The sequence below is a fragment of the Cucumis melo genome, unplaced genomic scaffold, assembly GCF_025177605.1.
Source record: "Cucumis melo cultivar AY unplaced genomic scaffold, USDA_Cmelo_AY_1.0 utg001590l, whole genome shotgun sequence".
Classification (NCBI taxonomy): Eukaryota; Viridiplantae; Streptophyta; class Magnoliopsida; order Cucurbitales; family Cucurbitaceae; genus Cucumis; species Cucumis melo.
Window position 1 is genome coordinate 12,501 of NW_026124668.1, and position 7,500 is coordinate 20,000.

A 7,500-nucleotide genomic window follows, 5' to 3' on the forward strand; every position below is an offset into this window, starting at 1 on the left:
CGACAATTCTAGCATCTAAGGTTACATTAATCGGGGATACACGACAGAAGGAATTTTTTGATTTTCAAATTGCACCTCCAAGAAGCGTAGATTTATTTCAATTATTGTTTTCTTTCTATCCCGAATACTGTGTCTTTCTACTAAGACGGAGAGCGGTAAAGAAAATTGAAAAAAAAAAAAATCAAATCGCACCATCTCTGTAATAGGTGAATGCCTCTTTTTCCCCGGAAGTTGTCGGAATTATTCGTAATAAGATATTGGCTACAATTGAAAAGGTCTTATCGATAAAATTTCCATTTATCCCACCAGATCTAGGCATCGGTAACAACCCCATTCTATAATTTCTTTTAATTACCTCTCGTGAGAAAATGATCCCACAAACAAAGGAATTGCATAGTACGAAATAACATAAAAACGGATTCATTAAAAAATCCCACTCGATATTAAAATTGTTTCTTTTTGATTTCACAGGAATCAATAAAAGAGAAGAAATATTTCAATCCGGTTAAATTTCATCCAAATGTAGTAGGATCAGAATGAAGAGAACTATTCTGATTTCAGCGAAGTTGAAGAAAAAAAGAATTTTATTTATCTGACTGGGGTAATTCTAGAAGTTTTTTGATTGAATTATGATACAAAAAAGAGCAAAAAGAATCGAATAATCATTCTATGATTCATAACTTGTGACTAGATATATGTATGGGATAAACAGTTGTTGGTGAAAAATCGAAAACTGTAAAAGTCGAATTTTTAGAAAAAAGGAATCATAGTTTAAAAAACTAAATAGAATCATGAGCTAAAAGTATCCATTAAACATAGTTAAAAAAAAATTATTTGTATAGTTAGAATTGGTTGGACGTGCCTATCAAAAAAAAAATTGAATATTAATGACTCACTATTAACTCGGTTTCTGGGCCATAATCATTCTGTAGGAGAGATGGCCGAGTGGTTGAAGGCGTAGCATTGGAACTGCTATGTAGGCTTTTGTTTACCGAGGGTTCGAATCCCTCTCTTTCCGTACTAATTCAACAATGTTACTGACCACAATGTATCAAATCAAATAACAATCGATACTATTATTCCAACGGTTAGACCTTTATGGATTCTTTATTTCGAATTTTTGTGGTACGGAAACGAAAAGACTGGAAAGAATGCACAAGAGATGAAAATCCCCCTACCGATCAATGATAGATGAATGATAGAAAAATTTCCGGATCAAAACCTTACTTTCCTTCGGTCTCTTTACTTAGACTTCGGCGAAGGGGAGGACGAAATTGTCCGAACCCTTGTTTTTTAGTTAGGTTTAAGTCTGACGAGAATAATATTCTACAACGAGCAATTCATTTATTTTTAAACTGACCCATTTACTATCTATTATTTGATTGACTAATCCTTTATATTGCAATGGCTGAAGAGTCAAATGTTTTGGCAATTCCTGAGGGGGGGATGAATCAAGATAATTTTGAATCAGTGTTCTCGATTTTTTTTCATCTTTTGCTGTAATAATATCTCGGGGTTTGCACCGATAACTTGGTATATCCACTATAGAACCATTAACTAAAATATGTCTATGATTAACTAATTGTCGGGCTTGAGGAATAGTCGAAGCCATACCCAATCGAAAAAGGATGTTATCCAAACGCATTTCAAGTAATTGTAGTAAAACTTGACCCGTTGATCCTTTGGCTTTTCCGGCGATACGAACGTATTTAAGTAATTGTCGTTCTGTAAGACCATAATGAAAACGCAATTTTTGTTTTTCTTCTAAACGAATACGATATTGAGATTTTTTACCGGAACGCGATTGGTTTTTAAGATCGTTTCCGGTTTTGGGCCTTTTACTAGTTAGTCCCGGTAAAGCCCCCAGACGGCGTATTTTTTTGAAACGAGGCCCTCTGTAACGCGACATAAAGACTCCTTATTTTATTTTATTTAAATTTCATAAACATTTTATTTTATTTAAATTTCATAAACTTAAATGAAAACTAAATGATAAATATTATAAATGAAGTGAAATCCAGTAAAGTATTGTACTACAAAACAAAGAATAATTAGATAACTTGGATCAATATCCGGATCCTATTGTATATGTAAATGATATAAAAAAGTAAGAGTTCCTTTCTTGATTTGTTCTACAGAAATAGAACCCCTCCTTTAGTCATAAAGGTAAGTAAGTTCCTACGACATCATAGATCGGTGACCTTTGAAAAAGGGTAAGAAGTCGTTTCTTTATTTATTTGATTTATCAATTATGTCAAAAATAAAATCAATAGAGAAAAGCCGGCTATCGGAATCGAACCGATGACCATCGCATTACAAATGCGATGCTCTAACCTCTGAGCTAAGCGGGCTCACATAACAGAAATGTTACATGCATAGTAATTTACTAAATTACTGGGATCTTAGCTATTCCTAATTAATATGAATATAGAATCTAATTTCATTTCAAATAAATATTCAATATTGGAATTGTTCTATTATAGAACATAATAATTAATATAACGATTAATAGAATATAGCGATAGAAAATTTTGATCTATTTATCAAATGGATGTGTATCAATAATTAATGTGTTAATCTTAATTGCATTTAATGCAATTGAGATGATAATGAAGCGTTTCTATGTTTTCATTCTGAAAGGTGGAAGATAAGACGAACAAGGGAATCGACCGTTTAAGTATTAAATTTTTTTACTAAAAAAATAATAGAAAGAGGGGCAAATATATATGTTCATATATCTATCTATATTGATATATATTGAATTGCAGATACAGAAATGATAGAATCATTTTGGATCGGAACAAATATGGGTCTCCGATAGAGAAGAGAGAGATGAAAGAAGATAGACAAGAAATCCAATAGGAGGAAACACTTTTCAATAGAGGAATCGGTATTCTAATGACTTGAGTGGTTCCAGTATAATACAAATGAAAGAAAACGGGGAAGGACATCATAATGCGATACTAATCTTAAAAGAGGGGGATATGGCGAAATCGGTAGACGCTACGGACTTAATTAGATTGAGCCTTGGTATGGAAACCTACTAAGTGATAACTTTCAAATTCAGAGAAACCCTGGAATTAAAAATGGGCAATCCTGAGCCAAATCCTTTTTTCCGAAAAAAAAGGGTAGGTGCAGAGACTCAATGGAAGCTGTTCTAACAAATGGAGTTGACGACGTTGCGTTAGTAAAGGAATGAATCCTTCCATCGAAACTCCAGAAACGATGAAAGATAAACGTATTACGTACTGAAATACTATATTGATTAATGACAACTCGAATCTCTATTTTTTATATTTCTATAATTTTTTATATTTATATTTATATATATATATAAAATTATATATAAAAATGAACGAATTGTTATGAATCGATTCCAAGATCTACAAGTTGAAAAAATAATCGAATATTCATTGATCAAATCATTTACTCCATCATAGTCTGATAGATCTTTTGAAGAATTGATTAATCAGATCGAATAGAATAAAGATAGAGTCCCATTCTACATGTCAATAACGACAAAAATGAAATTTATAGTAAGAGGAAAATCCGTCGACTTTTAAAATCGTGAGGGTTCAAGTCCCTCTATCCCCAAAACCCTAAAAAGGCCCGTTGGCCTCTTTAATTATTTATCCGTTCATTAGCAATTCAGACTTTGTTATGTTTCTCATTCATTCGACTCTTTCACAAGCGTATTTGAGCGGAAATTTGATTTCTTATCACAAGGCTTGTGGTATATATTCTATATGATAGACGTACAAACGAACATCCTTGCGCAAGTAATCTGTGAAATTTGAATGATTAACTGTCTACTGTACTGAAACTTCGAAAGGCTTATCCAAGCCCTGAAATTTCGTATATCTTCAAAAAGAAGACTTTGGAATACCTTTTTTCTTATTTACAATTGACATAGACCAAAGTCATCTATTAAAATAAGGATAATGTGTCGGAAATGGCCGGGATAGCTCAGTTGGTAGAGCAGAGGACTGAAAATCCTCGTGTCACCAGTTCAAATCTGGTTCTTGGCACATCATGAATTTGTATGAGTATCTATTCTACGGATTCATTAATAATATAGATCATGAAAAATACTGATACATGATGATGTCTGGAAATCTACCCTTTAACTAAACTATATATATTTTTTACTCTATTTATAGATGTCGAAAATAGACAAGTAAAGATAAAGAGGATATTTATAGAAATATGTAAAGGATGTATATAGATATGTAAAAGAAAAGAATTTTCTTTTGTTTCCTCTTCTTTTTTATTTGTTCATACTCTGTCTCCTGGCGTTCAATTCCTATTTTATACATATTTGAAAGTTTCAATTAGTTCCTTATAAGACCCAAAAGTCTAGTCTAGGGGAGTTGAAAGGCGGGAATGGCCAAGATTCATCTCAGATACAGTACAAATAGAATCCGATTCTCTTTTCATATTATATTTCTTCATTTCACCCTATGTGACTTTTTAAAGCACATCTATAAGTCATATGCGTGATACATAGTTCATAATGCAGAACTCATTTAGTTCATCCTATTAGCTTGTGGCTCATCCAAAATAAGTATCTTACAAATTGGATAATCTCACCAAATCTCTAATTGTATTTTTTTTAATCAATAATAATAAGATGAATGAGACTTCAATTACTATGCTATATCTATAAGAGAACGTAAAAATGTATTTGAATATCTTGAGTTGTCGAAGTGAAGATTAGTTTCGTATTATTTAATGAGCATCTTGTATTTCATAAAAATTGGGGGCAATATAATCCTTACGTAAGGGCCATCCTACCCAACTTTCAGGCATTAAGATACGCTTTAGACGTGGATGATTATCATAAGAAATTCCCAACATATCATAAGATTCCCTTTCTGGAAAATCCGCACTTTTCCAAACCCAGAAAACAGACGGAATTTTAGGATTTATCCTTGCGGCAAATACTTTTATGCATACCTCTTCCGGTTGATCTATACCATACTCGATTCTCGTAAGATGATACACACTAGCTAACAGTCCGCCTGGTGCTACATCATAAGCACATTGGGAACGTAGATAATTGTAACCATATACATATAAAATGACTGCAATGGAATGCCATTCCTCGGGCTTTATTTGTAAAGTCTCTATTCCTTGGTAATCGAAACCCAAAGATCTATGAACCAGTCCATGTTTGACTAGCCAAGAAGACAAATTACCCTGCATCTTCTCCCCCCCCCCATTTTTTTATTTTTATTTGTATAAGTATTTCCCATTTACAATGAAAAATTGATGAAGATTCACTCGTTCTTTGCTTTGTTATTCTGTACAAAAAAAGTATACGGCCTAATTTACTAATTCGTAGGAAGAGACTGCACTTTTGTATTTGAAAAAAGTTTCAGGAGGGATGATCTCTGAAGTAGATGATGGTTGATAGAGTAATCCTTGATCGTAATTTCCAGTATTAGTACTTGGGCCAACATGAAATTTGTGATTGGTAGTAAAACACCGATTTTCCTCTTGAGACTTAATTCGATCTTCATAGATTTCTCGAGATATTTTCTTACGAAGTTTTGTTATAGCATCTATAACAGCCTCGGGTTTAGGCGGACAACCCGGCAAATACACATCGACAGGAATTAACTTATCGACTCCCCGAACAGTACTATAAGAATCGGTACTGAACATCCCTCCTGTAATTGTACATGCTCCCATAGCAATAACATATTTTGGTTCAGGCATTTGCTCATATAATCTTACTAAAGAAGGAGCCATTTTCATTGTTACCGTACCCGCTGTTAAAATTAAGTCTGCCTGTCTAGGACTAGATCTTGGTACCAGTCCATAACGATCAAAGTCGAATCGTGAACCTATTAATGAAGCGAATTCAATGAAGCAACAACTGGTACCATAGAGAAGCGGCCATAAACTGGAGAGTCTTGACCAATTTGAAAGATCATTTGATGTAGTTGAAATAACTGAAGTTTGGGTTGTTCGATCAAGTAAGGGAAACTCGATGGAATTCATAACTGTCTCAATGTTTTTTTTAATTGTCTGAATATTCAAAAACTAAGACCATTCCAATGCTCCTTTTCGCCATGCATAAACTAAACCGACAATTAGGATAAGCACGAAAATTAAAGCTTCTATAAAGACGGATACCCCTAATACATCAAAACTCATTGCCCACGGATAAAGAAAAACTGTTTCAACATCAAAAACAACAAAAACTAGAGCAAACATATAATAACGGATTCTAAATTGTACCCAAGCATCGCCCATTGGTTCTATTCCCGATTCATAACTCGAAAGTTTCTCTGGCTCTTTGCTAAGAGGGGCTAAAACTCCAGAAATTAGAAATGCCAAAATAGGAATAAGACTTGATATTATTAGAAATACCCAGAAAATATCATATTCGTAAAGCAGAAACATAAACGTACTCCTATCAATGTGGAAAATATACCGGATTAGTCGATCGGTACATGTCTCGTTTGAAGATTCATCCACTATAATCCTATTTATATAATATCTATTATATCCATAATAAATATATATTAAATATTATATATTTATATAGAGAGGATACATATAGTCGGAATTTCCATTTAGGAACTTTTAGTGATTGAAGAAGGAAAGAGAAGACGACTACTTTAGTTTTGTGCTTTACTAGATAAGGTATACCAACAGAAAAGCCTATTTGAGAATGTTTACAATGAAAGTTACCAAAGATCTTCGTTTCTCAAACTCTAGCTTGTCCACAAATAAAATACAGTAAGTCGTTCCTAGATCCATGTGATTTACTAGTGCATTCGATTTGCATTGGGTTATGGTGGAGTTTTTAACCGGTTTCATGTCATGATTTTGACTCCAAAAATTTACTAGAATTGGGTAGGTATCCCAAAGAAAAGAAGTATTACTAATTTCTTGATTTTGTATGGGAAAATAGGAAAATTTTCATATGTAATTCATCTACAAAGATAAGACATTAATGATGAACCAAATCAAGTGGCCAATTACAAACAATACAAACAATAATGAGGAAAGGAAAACGATTCTATTTTTGAATTATTAATAATATAGGGCTATACGGACTCGAACCGTAGACCTTCTCGGTAAAACAGATCAAACTTATTATTATCAAAATGATTTGAACTGTTTCAAAGACCCAACATGCATTTTTTTGCATTGGGCTCTTTCATTAACTGTTATAAATAAGTTAGTCTACCATATTTTTTCTTGACAGAAAGAAAGGGAGATGGTTCCATGTGCTCTGATTCATTATTTTGATTCGAATCTCGGAGCACTACCAAAGTTTTTCAAAGAAGGGGTTATCCTGACGTAGGTATGCTTCTGACCTAGATCAACTTAAGTTAAATGGAATCTCTATCGTCCTGCTTCTGCTTAAAGAATAAAATATGAAACTTCATACACCTTAAAGTTGTTCATAAGATAGGACGAAAGATCATTTTTTTTGAGGTCCTGATACTCATTATGCCTAGCATTGAATAGACTGGGTATTCA

The 7,500-nt window shown here is 33.1% G+C and overlaps 3 non-coding genes across 3 annotated transcripts; 2 read left to right on the forward strand and 1 right to left on the reverse strand.

The window, feature by feature from the left end:
- Nucleotides 1–931: 931 nt before the first annotated feature.
- Nucleotides 932–1,018, forward strand: TRNAS-GGA (transfer RNA serine (anticodon GGA)). The gene has a single exon. It is a non-coding gene; the product is annotated as a tRNA-Ser (tRNA).
- Nucleotides 1,019–2,278: 1,260 nt separating this feature from the next.
- TRNAT-UGU (transfer RNA threonine (anticodon UGU)) lies at nucleotides 2,279–2,351 on the reverse strand. The gene has a single exon. It is a non-coding gene; the product is annotated as a tRNA-Thr (tRNA).
- Nucleotides 2,352–3,955: 1,604 nt separating this feature from the next.
- TRNAF-GAA (transfer RNA phenylalanine (anticodon GAA)) lies at nucleotides 3,956–4,028 on the forward strand. Its single transcript has one exon. It is a non-coding gene; the product is annotated as a tRNA-Phe (tRNA).
- Nucleotides 4,029–7,500: the final 3,472 nt, after the last annotated feature.